The 12,982-nt window shown below is 34.7% G+C and overlaps 1 pseudogene; it reads right to left on the minus strand.

The window, feature by feature from the left end:
* LOC118612150 lies at nucleotides 1-119 on the minus strand (annotated as a pseudogene).
* Nucleotides 120-12,982: the final 12,863 nt, after the last annotated feature.

Consider the following 12,982-nt stretch of genomic DNA (forward strand, 5'->3'; position numbering starts at 1 on the left):
CGCCTACAGCATACAGTCTTCCTTGATGGTCTCCCATCCAAGTACTAACCAGGCCCAATCCTGCTTAGCTTCTGAGATCAGATGGGATCAGGAGTGTTCAGGGTGGCATGGCCATAGTATATGTCATTTTTAATCATCTAATCTTTTGTATTATGAAATCTTTCAAGCACCCTGAGAAGTATGATGATGTAATGAACAGCAGTGCATCCTCAGCCCACCTGTCATATCCCAATGTTTTGCCATATTTTATATACAGATATATATTTTATGTTAAAACACCTACTTCAAGTTTTCAAATGGTGAATATTATTTCCTGCTTTCTTAGAGTCTCTTGTGATAATGATCTGATTTATTTTTACTCATTAAGTGTACTGGCCCTTTGCCTTGCATGATGCCTATGTAGAAAGGGTGGAGAGAACATGACTATGTGCAGCAGAGTTGGGTTGCACCCACATTCAAAAATAGTAGTAACCTGAAAATTTGTTCTTTCTGGTTATTCTTGTAAAGTTTTTAGAATCAAAACCACATTATCATATTCATCGAAGGGTACAAACTTTCAGTTATAAGTTCTGAAAACCTAATTTACATATAGCATAGTGATTGTAGTTAATATACTATATACCTGAAATTTGCTGAGAGTAGAGCTCAAGTGTTCTCACCACACACATATACAAACAATGGTAACCATGTGAGGTGATGAATATGCTAATTAGCTTGATTGTAGTATTTTCACAATGTATATTCATATCAAACATCACATTGTATATCTTAAATATATACAATTTTTGTCAATCATACCTCAATAAAGGTGGAAAAAACATTAATCATAAAATAAGCAAAATTGTAAAATGTGTCCCACCTTTAAAAAAAGTAATGTTATACACATGGGAATTATGTAATATAATATGAGGATTATACAGTTTTTGAAAGTTTGGAAAAGTCTTTTAAGGGTCTTTTGAGTCATGTGACCATTTTTCCCAAAACAAAAATATCTTTGTTAACTTTTCCCATTTTACTCACTGTAAAAAAAAAAAAAAAACAATTAGAAATGTTTTATGTAAAAAAGAAGTCTTCGTATCTCTCATTGAAGAGAAGCACCATTAAATTTCATCTACATCTTCCCAGTCTTTTTTTCTTTTTAAATTGGATTATACATATATATCTTTTGTAACCTGTATTTTTCTTTTATTGACAGATTTTGGCCATTGCTATGTTAATACACTGGAAATTATACTGTTTCTATGCCTCATCAAATATGGATAGTTTCTAAATTTCTTATTCTTAAAAAAACATGAACAATCTCTTTGCTTCTTTTTTTAAATATTCATATTTAAACACTTGCTTGGCAAAAATATCTAAAGTACAACTGCTGGGTCAAATGGTAGCCCCAAAAATCTTGATATTTCTAAAGGATACTCCAGAAAAGTTCTACTACTTACCCTCCCAGCAATAGTACATAAAATGGTGGCTTTTTGTTGTTGGTCTAGTAATCATTTGTAAGCACCAGTTTCTTTCTGTCCTCTGTAGAGAGCATCATGGTTTCTTTAACTACCTTGAGTTTGGTGCTCTGATGCTATTATAGTTATCCTCTTCCACTTCTTTAGCACATTGTATAAGTTTGTGGCTTAAATTAACATTTTTATTATTAAAATGTTTGAGTTATATCACTGTTTCCTTTCTATGATTTTGCTACTTTGAATTGTCCTTTTATTTTATGAATGAAGCTAGTGGTTTCTCAGATTTTTTTGTCCCTAGCCAAAGTATTTATTTGTCATTAATTATATAAAAGACAAAAAAATAGGACGATAAACCAATCTATTCTTTAAAAATGAACAATGATTTTTCAAATATCTAATTTTACATAAAATATGGCAAAATGTTAAGATATGGCAGAACTGAGTTAAGAGATCCTTTGTTTCTTTTTATAATCTTTAGATAGAAAACTTAATTCATCATGTTTCTTTAAAAATGTACTAATATAAGCATTTAAGAGTAAATAGGTGTTTTCTAAATGCTGACTTAACAGCATCTAATATGTATCTTATACATGGTGCCCAGCTAGCATAGTTAGTAGAGTATGAGATCCTTAATATGTATCATATTTTTATTTTTGTTGTTTAGAAAACTGATAATATTGTGATCTGGATTTGCTTTATAAACAAATTTTATATAAGAGAATATATGTGTATATATATGTATATGTACACACTCATATATATATACATATGTATAAATTTAAGATATTGCATTAAAGACATTTGAAATTTTGTTTCGTTATTAAGAATGCCATATATAGAAATATATTGAAGATTAACTATGTGTATCTTTGTCCTATAATACAGAAACAAATTATGTGAACCTTACAACTTTACTTGAAGACAGTATGTTTCCCCACATTCTACCAGTAAGATCTTTTCATGTATAAAGTCTACTGTGAATTTTCCTGTTCTGTAATTTAATTCTTTCAGCATTATGGGAGTGACATTAACTTTTCAAATACACTCTACTATAATGGTTCCTTTTCATCTTTCACTCTGCGAGATTTCAATATGAGTTTGGTAGCTCTTTGATTTCGCTCATCCAGGCAGTGGGAACCATGTGTACAAAGGAAAAGAGGTGTCACACCACACATCAGAGGGGTAACTGTGAGTAGTCTGGCAAGGCTAGATGACAGAGAGTGATGGAAGGAAAGGTGATGGCCAGGAGAAGGAGAAAAAGGAGGCCAAGGTCTTTGAGATCTCAGTAAGATCAAAGCATAGCTGCATTCGGAGGTAAAAAGGCCCTACAGGGTCTTGATTAAGAGGATGTACATGGAAGCCCAACCAGCTCTGTCCACTTAGCAGCTGTGGGAACCTGGAACAAGTCACTTAACCTCTTTGAACCTTAGATTCCTCATCTATAAAATGAAAAATCATCACAGGGTTGTTCTGAGGATTAAATGAGATATACTACCTGTACAACAGTTAGCATAATATTTTCATTAAGAAAGCTGGAAAGCTTGGAAGTTCTAAAAGATTTTAGATTTCAGATATAGAATCTGGGGATGGAGCCCAGACAACTGTGTTTTCACGTGTCCTCTTGGTGATTCAGAAACATGTGTGCAAGTCTTGAGAACCACATTAGAATCACCTGAAGTTTGTAAAATTCACTAAGCAGCTGTGGGACTTGGAACAGGTCACTTAACCTCTTTGAGCATCAGACTACTCATCTGTAAAATGAAGAAAAATCTTAGGGTTGAGGATTAAATGAGTCATAACTACCCATACAGCAGTTAGCATAATGTCCAGCACATAGTCAGTACTTAATAAAAATGTTACTTTAATTAAAGAAGTTGGAAAGCTTGGCAGTTTTGAAAGATTTCAGATGTAGAATTATACTTAAGAATAAATAATGGTTTCCTATACATAATTTTTTCTTAACTTTGTTAAGAAATTTTCTGTATCATTACAGCACTTGCCCTTTATAACACGTATTCACATCAAATTCTAACTATTTGTCCTCCAGTGTAGACTAGAGGCTCCGAAAGCTGGGGTGGGGCCTCATTCTTGTTTTTATTCTCAGTGCACTTTGTCACTTTCATAACATTTGTTGAATTGAATTTGGAAGTCATTCTTATAAAGCATAATAGCTAAGGTAAATGAGAAAGCTCTCCAGGAGAGAACTTTGGGTAGGAAACTGCACACCTGACTAGAGACTAACAGTCTAAAGATTTTATTTCTGTTCTCTCATTAACTGTGCACTTGTGTCTCACAGAAACATATTTTCTCAATGTCCCCATCTGCTGGGTTCATTACTTTGCTTCCTAACAGCTGCCTGTTTATAAAATTGATAAGCACAGTGATGGTTTATTAAATATTTAAAAAGAACAAAACTAACAGTTCTTTGCTATCTTATTATTTACAAACAGACAGAGGCAGTTGCCCCCTAAGAATCCAGTCTCAGAATAGGAAAAACCAACCAATTAGAAGTAACAGCTGCTTATGAGTTGTGTGAACTTAAAGGAATCTTTTAACCTACCCAAATCTAATTTGTCTCACCTACAAGATGAAGATAATACTTACCCTACACTTTTTTTTTTAACAGATTTGAGTATCTAATGAAATATTGCATGTGAAATCCTTGAATACTGCATTGTTCTATTATATTCAAATGCAAGATGGTATTCTCGCACATTCACTAGAGCCTGGTTTTTAAGCTCTTTCTAAAACATTGCTACTAATAGTCCAATACATATGCTTAAACTCGACATTGGATACTACAACATCTATTGAGAACATAGTTTACTTATTTGCTGTCATATAGTGCCTAGCACAATACCTGGCAAAAAGTAAGTGTTTAATAAATATTTATTGAATGAATGAATGAAGGAATGCAACTGCAAAGGTAGATGTGAACAGGTTTCTAGCTTTAGAACTATGTGAAAGTGGGGCGCAGTAGTTGTGTGCATGAAGCACGCTGATTACCATACGCTTTTAAAGCAGGATTTCCAGAGTGGGCATAGCTGGTTGTGGTTGCTTTCCTCCTGTTTTGTTCAAATGGAGCGACCTCCTTTGTAGCTTTTAACTAAACTAAGGAGTTAGAAATAAGCATAGGGGAGAGAGAGCTTGGATCAGCATTTTATCTGATATTTTTAGTTAGCAAAACATCATCAATTAACAATATTTAACAATTAAAAATGGAACAGAGAGTAGGTATCGCCCTTACCCACATCTGGACTGCTTCCTTTCCTGCGTCTCCTAGCCAGACAGGAATTCTGACTGCTCAAACCGGGTGCTTTTCCTTCTCTGTACCTCTGCTCAGCCACCAATCTTTTCTGACAAGTGCCTGTCAAAGTCTTAAACTTCTTTCAAAGAAGTCAATGAATTAATTACTGGATCAAAAATATTTATTGTGTTCATTTGAGTACTTACAATGTGTAAGGATGAAGGAGTTCATAGTCTGATTCTAGTAGGAAGAGAAATACATGACATAATTTTAATGCTATATAATAGATTTTTATATAATAGCTTTATTGACATAATTCATACACCATAAAATTCATCATTTTACAGTGTACGGTTCAGTGGTTTTTGTTATATCAAAGTTGCAAATCACTATCTAAATTTAGAATATTTCACCTCACCCCTTGAAAGAAACTCTATGTTCATTAGCAAAAATTCCCCATTCCCCTCTCCCTCCTAGTCCCTGACAACCACTAAGCTACTTTCTGTCTCTAGGATTTGCCTATTTTGGACATTTCTTATAAATAGAATCATACAAATATGTGGCCTTTTGCAACTAGCTTCTTTCATTTAGCATAATATTTTCATGTTTCACTTAGGTTATACCTTGTATCAATATTTCATTCCTTTTTATAGCTGAATAACATTCTATAGTATAAATACAATGTATTTCTTACAGTTAGGTCCATGAACCATTTTGAAAATTATATGTGTTTAGTGCATAGAAGAGGTTCAACTTAATTCTTTCCCATATGGCTATCCCATTGTCCCATTACCATTTTTGGAAAGACTACTCTTTCCCTATTGAATGATTTTGACACCCATGTAGAAGATGAATAGACCATAAATTTAAGAGTTTGTTTTTTGACTCTCAATTCTGTTTTATTGATTTATATGTCTATCCATATACTAGTACATTGTTTCACTACAGCTTTGTAGTAAAGTTTGAAATCAAGATGTGAAAGTACTGAAACTATTTTCTTCTTTTTCAAGATTAGTTTCTGCAAAAAAAAAAAAAAAAAAAAAAGATCACTGGGATTTTGATAGGGATTGCATCCATAGGTCAATCTTAATAATATTAAGTCTCCCAATGCATGGACATGGGATTTCTTTCCATTTACATAGTTCTTTAATTTCTTTCAACATTGTTTTGTCACCTCCCATGTACTAATTTTATACTTCTTTTGTTAAATTATTATTTTATTCTTTGTGGTGTGACGTAAATGGAATTTTGGGTGGGGGGGATTGTTCGTTCATAGTGTGTAGAAATTATTTTTTTAATTCTAATTTTTTAAATGGATTCCTTAGGATTTTCTATATATAATATCATGTCATCCATGAATGGTCTTATTTCTTTCCCATCTGGATGCCTTTTATTTTCTTACTTAATTTCTTTGGCTAAGACCTCTACTATATCATTGAAAAGAAATGGCAAAAGCAGACATCGCTGTCTTGTTCCTAATCTTAAGGAGAACGCATCCACTTTTTCATAATTGTGAGATTAACTGTGGGTTTTTCATAGATATTTTATTATGTTGAGAAAGATCCCTTCTATTTCTGATTTGTTGTTTTTATCATAAAAGGATGTTAAATTCTGTCAAAATGTTTTTTCCATATTAATTGAGATGATCATGTGGTTCTTGTTCTTTATGCTATTAATATGGTATATTACAATGATATATGTATGTTGGGCCAACCATGCATTCCTGGGATAAATTCTACTTAATCAAAGTATATAATGTATTTAATATGTTGCTGGATTAAGGTTGCTTAGGAATGTTGGTCTGTAGTTTTCTTGTAATATCTTCATCTGGTTTTGGTATCAAGGTAATACTAACCTTAAAGAATGAGTTGAGAAATTGTTCCTTCCTCCTATATTTTTTAGAAGAGTTCATGAAGGATTAATGTTGAGTCTCCTTTAAATATTTGATAGAATCACCAGTGTAGCCATCTGGGCTGATAGATTCTTTAAATACTATGTGATAGGCAGTATAGACAATTGTGGGAGGCTAGAAGAATAAGTGACTAGCTCTGCCTAGAAGAGTAAGGAAAAAGGAAAAAACAGTAAGAATTTCATTTATATGGCTGATGTGTTGGGAGCATGGAGAATGAGAGAAAAGGGTCTAGAAAGGCAGGCTGGTGATAAATAAGGCAGGACATTGAATGCCTGATTCAGAACCTCACCAGATATAATCTATTACCCCCCTCCTATGTAGTTGTTGCCATTGTTTTGAGGGCAGGTAGGGGAGGTAGGAAGGTTTGTTGAGGGCATTATACCAAAGAATAGTACCATTGACCAAACCACAGGAGGAATTTTGCTAGCTGAAGTCAGTCAGAGAGAAGAATGCAGTTGAAGTCTGAGTGTCCAATAAGGCAGATGGAAAGCTGATTGAGTAGATACAAGTTGGAGGAGGTAACAAAGTGAGGACAGAAAATGGCTTAGCCAGATTGGTAACTCAGTTCAGAAAAACATTGCTGTACAGACTACCTACTATAGCATCGTTTTTATGATTGCTCTGGGGTAATGCCATGTTCTTAAGAATTCCACACCACACTCATCAGCCAAGCTCTTTGAGTTTTGCCTCTTACTGGATTTCAAGCTCCTCAAAAGCAGAGACCATGTCCTGTGTATCTGTATCTTCTAAAGAATACCAAAATCAAAAGAATGCATACATTAAAATTTCTTTGGAGAGGTTTTTTTTTTTTTAATACCTCATCAAAATTTCAGCCCCCTACCTCCTGCTCTTCCACCAAAACTTTTCTAAATTCTCAATGTGTCAGGCAGTAGCTCCAGAGTCAGACTCCAGAACAGCAAGGTTTAACAGCATCAGAGGAATACACCCACGTCCACTTTCCATCCATTAAACTGCAATGAACAAGACTTCTCAACCAAGATATCTTTTCCCTGCCAAAACCTTAAGAAATTTTAATCAGAATCACCTTCACAGACACATCTAAGTCACATTTAGAAAGTCTATTCTATTCTCAGAGGGAGCACACTGTCTGGGTAGTCATGGACACAACAAAGAAAGAGCATTGGGTTAGGAGCCAGGAGACTTGAGCTTTGAGTACAGACCTGCTGCTAATTAGCTATGTCACCTTGGTTAGGGAAGTCACTTAGCTTCTTTGGCTTCTTGTGGAAAAGAGGGAGATGGAACAAAATTTATTAAAGTCTCTTCCAAATATGAAAATAATAAGCTTTGGTGACATATTTAATGCTTATTTTAACTACCATGCTAATTACAACTATTATAAAATGTTACTTCTTTAATGAGTCTCAAGAATACTTCGTAATTCATGGTTACCTTGTAAATAAGCTGAGGTATAAAATGCAGGTTATTTCATAAAATTTAAGGTGTGACATTATTATTAAATCAGCTAGCTGTAACTTTACTTTTGTGGCTTATTGGTGGTCATGTGAATGTGTTGCAGCCAAGCTCTCACAAGGAGATAGGTTTTACTTTGTGATAGTCTGCTCTATTTCACTTATTATTAATAAGATTTCTAAAGTATAACAGTTGTTCATGTTCGGTATACATACAATAGTGGTTAAACACACAGTTTCTGGAGTGTGAATCCCTAGGTATAAGTCCCAGCTTTGTCAGTGCCACCCAGGTAATTTTCACCAAGTTATTCTTTATCTGAGGTTTCCAGTTATAAAGTGGGGGTTGGGGTGGGGGTAAAACACTACTTTTACCTCATTTGGTTGTTGTGAGAATTAATTGAGATAATGCTTGTGAGGGCTTTGATTGATACCTGGTATATAGTGTCGATTCAATAAATAAAAGCTATTTTATTGTTGTTATTTATGTATGCAAAGAGAAAGACCTTTCTCCTCTCTCCAATCAACTCCAAACCCACTTCTCAGTGGGAGTCTAAGTGCTAATGGTTTTTTGTGCTGCCTTCCAGAATGTTCTGATTCAAAATATTGTTTGCAAGAGTGGATTGATGAAAAGAATGGATTCAGATACTTCCTCCACTAGCTAAAGCAAGGACACAGAGAAAGTGATGTCCTATTACTGGAAGCAGTTCTTTTATTCATAAGTGGTGATTCTTCCCTTGAAGAGCAGCATAGTTGATGAACACCCTTGCCAAACCCCTTTCCCAAATTCGAAGCATGAGCAAGTTCTCCTGAGTGTTCGAGTGTCCATAAAGAGAATTTAGCAATGGTAATAAAAGCAGACATAAGCAAAGTGACCATTGAGAGACTCCACAATTTTAAGGTCATTGCTACTTGAAATACATAATATGAGGCAGCATCTTAAGTATATAGTCTACGGCAGTAATCACTGAGGGCTTGACTCTCTGGGAAGCAACACAGATGGATTTGACGTATGAGATAGAGTATGTATTTCATCCCATAGCTCCAATTCAATTTGAGAAGGGAGCAACAAAATTAAAGTAGGCTTTTAGACTTAAAAAAAAAAAGTATTTAATATTAGTAAGTACATTTTATTTACAAATGAGGAGGTAACTACAAAAATAGAAAAACAGCTGAAAATGGATAGTAGCTGCTTCTGGGAAGCAAGAATCACAGTTCAGGGGGAAGAGAGACAGGTGACTACAATTTTTTATTATAACTATTAGACTTATAAAATTTTATACATCTATTACTTTAATTTAAATAAATATATATTAATTTAGAAACATAAGTGAGTTTTAGGAAAATCAGATTTGTTGATAATCTGTGGTCCCTAAGGATCAAGACCATGGCTCCAAAACACTGGTATGATTTTTTTCCAGTGTGAAGTTGAATGAGAAAAGAAATAACAAATGCCAATTTTTCATAAAGCTGATGCATGTAATATAACAATGGTCCTTTATTCAGAGATTAGTCTATCTTTTCAGTGTTAAAATAACCTTTCTCTTATGAAATGAGGGGTAATTGGTTTTGTTTTGAAATATGCTCCTTAGCAAAATTAAAACTTTAAATCCTTTTAATGGCGGTTGCCCTTCCCTCTTTTTTGATTTAAAGATTTTTGAAATCCAATATTCCCAGAAACCACTGGATCTGTGGGAAAGGTTAGTGCATACAGTGGAGGCCTGTTGCAGCCATTGGCAAGATTCTGCAGTTCTGGGCCAGATGGGTCACATGAGGCATGGTGGGGAGTGATCCAAGAATGCCATCACTGGGGAAAACTCCAAGGGATCCAGTGAGCAACTGGACACAAGGGAAGTATAGGGGGATTCTGGAGGTCTCAGCTTCTCGAGTGTCTTCATCTTTGGGCTCTTTCTTGTTATTTCCATTGCCACAGCCATCCACTATAGGCCTGTGCACAACCCACTGCAGCGAGGCTCTTTCCCTTTTCCTTACTTGCTCCTCCTACCTCTTTGCTTATTTCATCTCTACTGCGAATTTTAATTCAAATATTACTTACTGCTCATTGAACTCTGTCTCCCTGGTTGCTTTTATGTTTATTTGTGCAATCCCACAGCACTGTGTACCTTTAGAACACTTATGCCAGTTTGTAGTGATACATTTGTTTTTGTGATTATTTGTGTCTGCCACTCAATAAGGGCCATGACTGTGTTTGTGTTTATTCACTATTGCATTTCCAGTGCCTAATACTTTTCTCGCCTGATGTATACTAAGGTGCAAATAAACATTTGTTAAATAAATGACTGAATGTATACATCAGATCTAACACTTTGTTTAGATTTTTATAGTCACTTAGAAATCTATAGGTGAGAATTCACTGACATACAAATGAAGAAGATACAGGCCCATTGTAAAAATCATCTTCGACATCTCCAAATGGTAGTTTCTGTCACATATACTTAATTAAAACTTTACACTAATTACTTCAGAATAAAGCAGATGACAGAGATTTGCTTGTCTTTGGGTTGCATTTTGCCAGAATAATAAAACTGGCCATTTTTCAGCCAACTGGGTACATGAGTAGATGTACTATAGGGAGGCGAAGGAACTTAGGAAATTAGAAACAAAAGTTCTTAAAATCTTTCTTTTAATACCCATTCTTGTCAACCCACTTCAACTTAAAAGATAAGGTTTGCTGCTGTGCCTCTCTGACTGGATTTTAGAAGAGGCAGGGATGTACTCCTGAGCAAAGGGCATGAGGCCAAGAAAAGGAGGAAGGCATTCCCTTGGATGCTCAGCCTAATGGATCAGTCCTGTGATCCCTAAGGAGATGGCATATTTTGTCCAGATTCAAGGTGTACTTCCATAAAATACCTGGTCAGTAAGTCTTATTTAAATGTTTCAGCCTGCCTTGATGTGGTCTTTAGTTTAAACTGTCAGAGGGTTAACAGCTTTTGTGGTTGTTTTCTGGAAAGACCCGTCCCCAGGTGGACATTCCTCTTTAGTAAATTTCCTGGTTCTCAGGTTTGTTTTCTTTAAGGTACATACTTCTTCGCATATTTCTTCTCCCTTTAAAACCTATGCAGTGTACATTATCATCATCCCCCATTTTACAGGTGAGAAACTGAGTCCTTATGAGGATAATGAACACACCCAAGGCCATGAGGTAGCAAATGGCAGGGTCAATTAATAAACCCATACTTTGTCCACATAGACTATCTGTAACAATTGCTATAATAAAGGTTCAGCCCTGTAATTTGTTTAAATAAGTAATGCACAGATTAATTCATAGAAAACTATAATGTATATAGTTATCTTGACCATTACTTCTCCCTACCTCTCCACTTCAAGAGGTTGGACTTGTCCAGGGAGTATGAAATGTGACCTTTTACAACCGCACCTAATACAAGTAACTAAGAAATATCAATAACCTGTGGAAGCCTCCAACACAGGCTTTACTTTGATTTGCTTTTTTAAAAATGGATATAATTTACATACCATAATGTCCACCCTTTTACAGTATACAATTCAGTGGTTTTTAGTATTTCACATGTTTGTGCAACCATCACTACTAATTTGAGAATATTTTCATACTTTAATCCACTTTCGAAGTCTCTTTTCTTACAGGTACAAGAGACATGAAACTGAGAACTCCAAGAAAGATCCAAAGATCTCAAACAAAACTGGCATCAGCAATTGTAGTGGTGCTACTGTAGTCATAAAAGGGGAACTGCGTTGCTTGCAAGTAGTAAGAACATGACATAGTTACCACTGTGTCAAGGGTCAAGTTACAGCAGACACATTTGAATTCTGTCCTGTTTAAGAGCTGCTCTCTAAAAGTGATAAGAAGAAAAGGGTCTGAGGAGAGTAACAGAATTAAAAGTGCAGGAAAGATTCACAATGAAGCTTTAAAGAGCTTGCAGTTATGTAGTCCAGGAAAGTTATTTAAGGACAACCTTAAAGTATCTGAAAGGATTGTTATACAGAAAATGGTGACCTCCTCTTTCTCCTTTCACTAAGGAAAAGATAAAGAAAATGGATTCATTCTTCACTATAAAGGATTAGGTTAGAATAAAAAGCTATGAGACAGAGACTTGTGAAACAACAGAATGGTGGTGCCAGCAAAAAGTCATCTGAAACTTTTTCAAAATTTAAACATTGCAAAGAATAGTATAAAGAATTCCTTCACTCAAAAGTCCCCATTACTTACACTATACATTTGCTTTATCTTCTATGTATATAAATATGTATATTTTGTCAGAATCATTTGAATGTTATAAACATGATTCCCCCTTATCCCTAAATACTGGGTATTTCCTAAAACAAAGGACATTCTCCTGTAGAACAGTAATATTACAAAAATCACTAAATTAACACTCACACAATATTATTATTAAATCTACAGACCTTCAGACCTTATTCGAATTTTCCCTATCTCAATAATGTCCCTTAAAGAAAAAAAAAATTCTGGTCCAGGATCCATGTTCATGTTGCCATGTTTAGTTTCATGTTCCATAAATTCCTTTAATTGGAATGGTTCTTCAGTCTTTGTCTTTCATGATTTTCATATAGTCTCAAGTATACAGGTCAGTTTTTTTGCAGCCTGTCCCTCAATATGAGTCTCTGTTGCTTAAAAAGAAAAGATCCGCATTTGTTTTGGGAGTTTTAGGGGTAGTCCCCAGTGAAGACCATAGATAGAATGAGCTTTTCTTTTCAAGGTTCCTCCCAGCCACTTCATACTGATTATTCCTACAATATTAGAATTATAGATATGGTAGAATGGACAATAAAACATTTTTGTATTCAGAGCTAACCTGATTGTACCACATAATTTTTTTTCTTGGCATTCCTGCATTTTACAAGAGTTGAATTTCCTTAATAAAGTAGATTTGTCAAAGAATTAGTACCTACTCTTCTTAAACATTTGAGACTTAATTTACGT

This window comes from Rousettus aegyptiacus, unplaced genomic scaffold (genome assembly GCF_014176215.1).
Source record: "Rousettus aegyptiacus isolate mRouAeg1 unplaced genomic scaffold, mRouAeg1.p scaffold_m13_p_15, whole genome shotgun sequence".
In the NCBI taxonomy this organism is placed as follows: domain Eukaryota; kingdom Metazoa; phylum Chordata; class Mammalia; order Chiroptera; family Pteropodidae; genus Rousettus; species Rousettus aegyptiacus.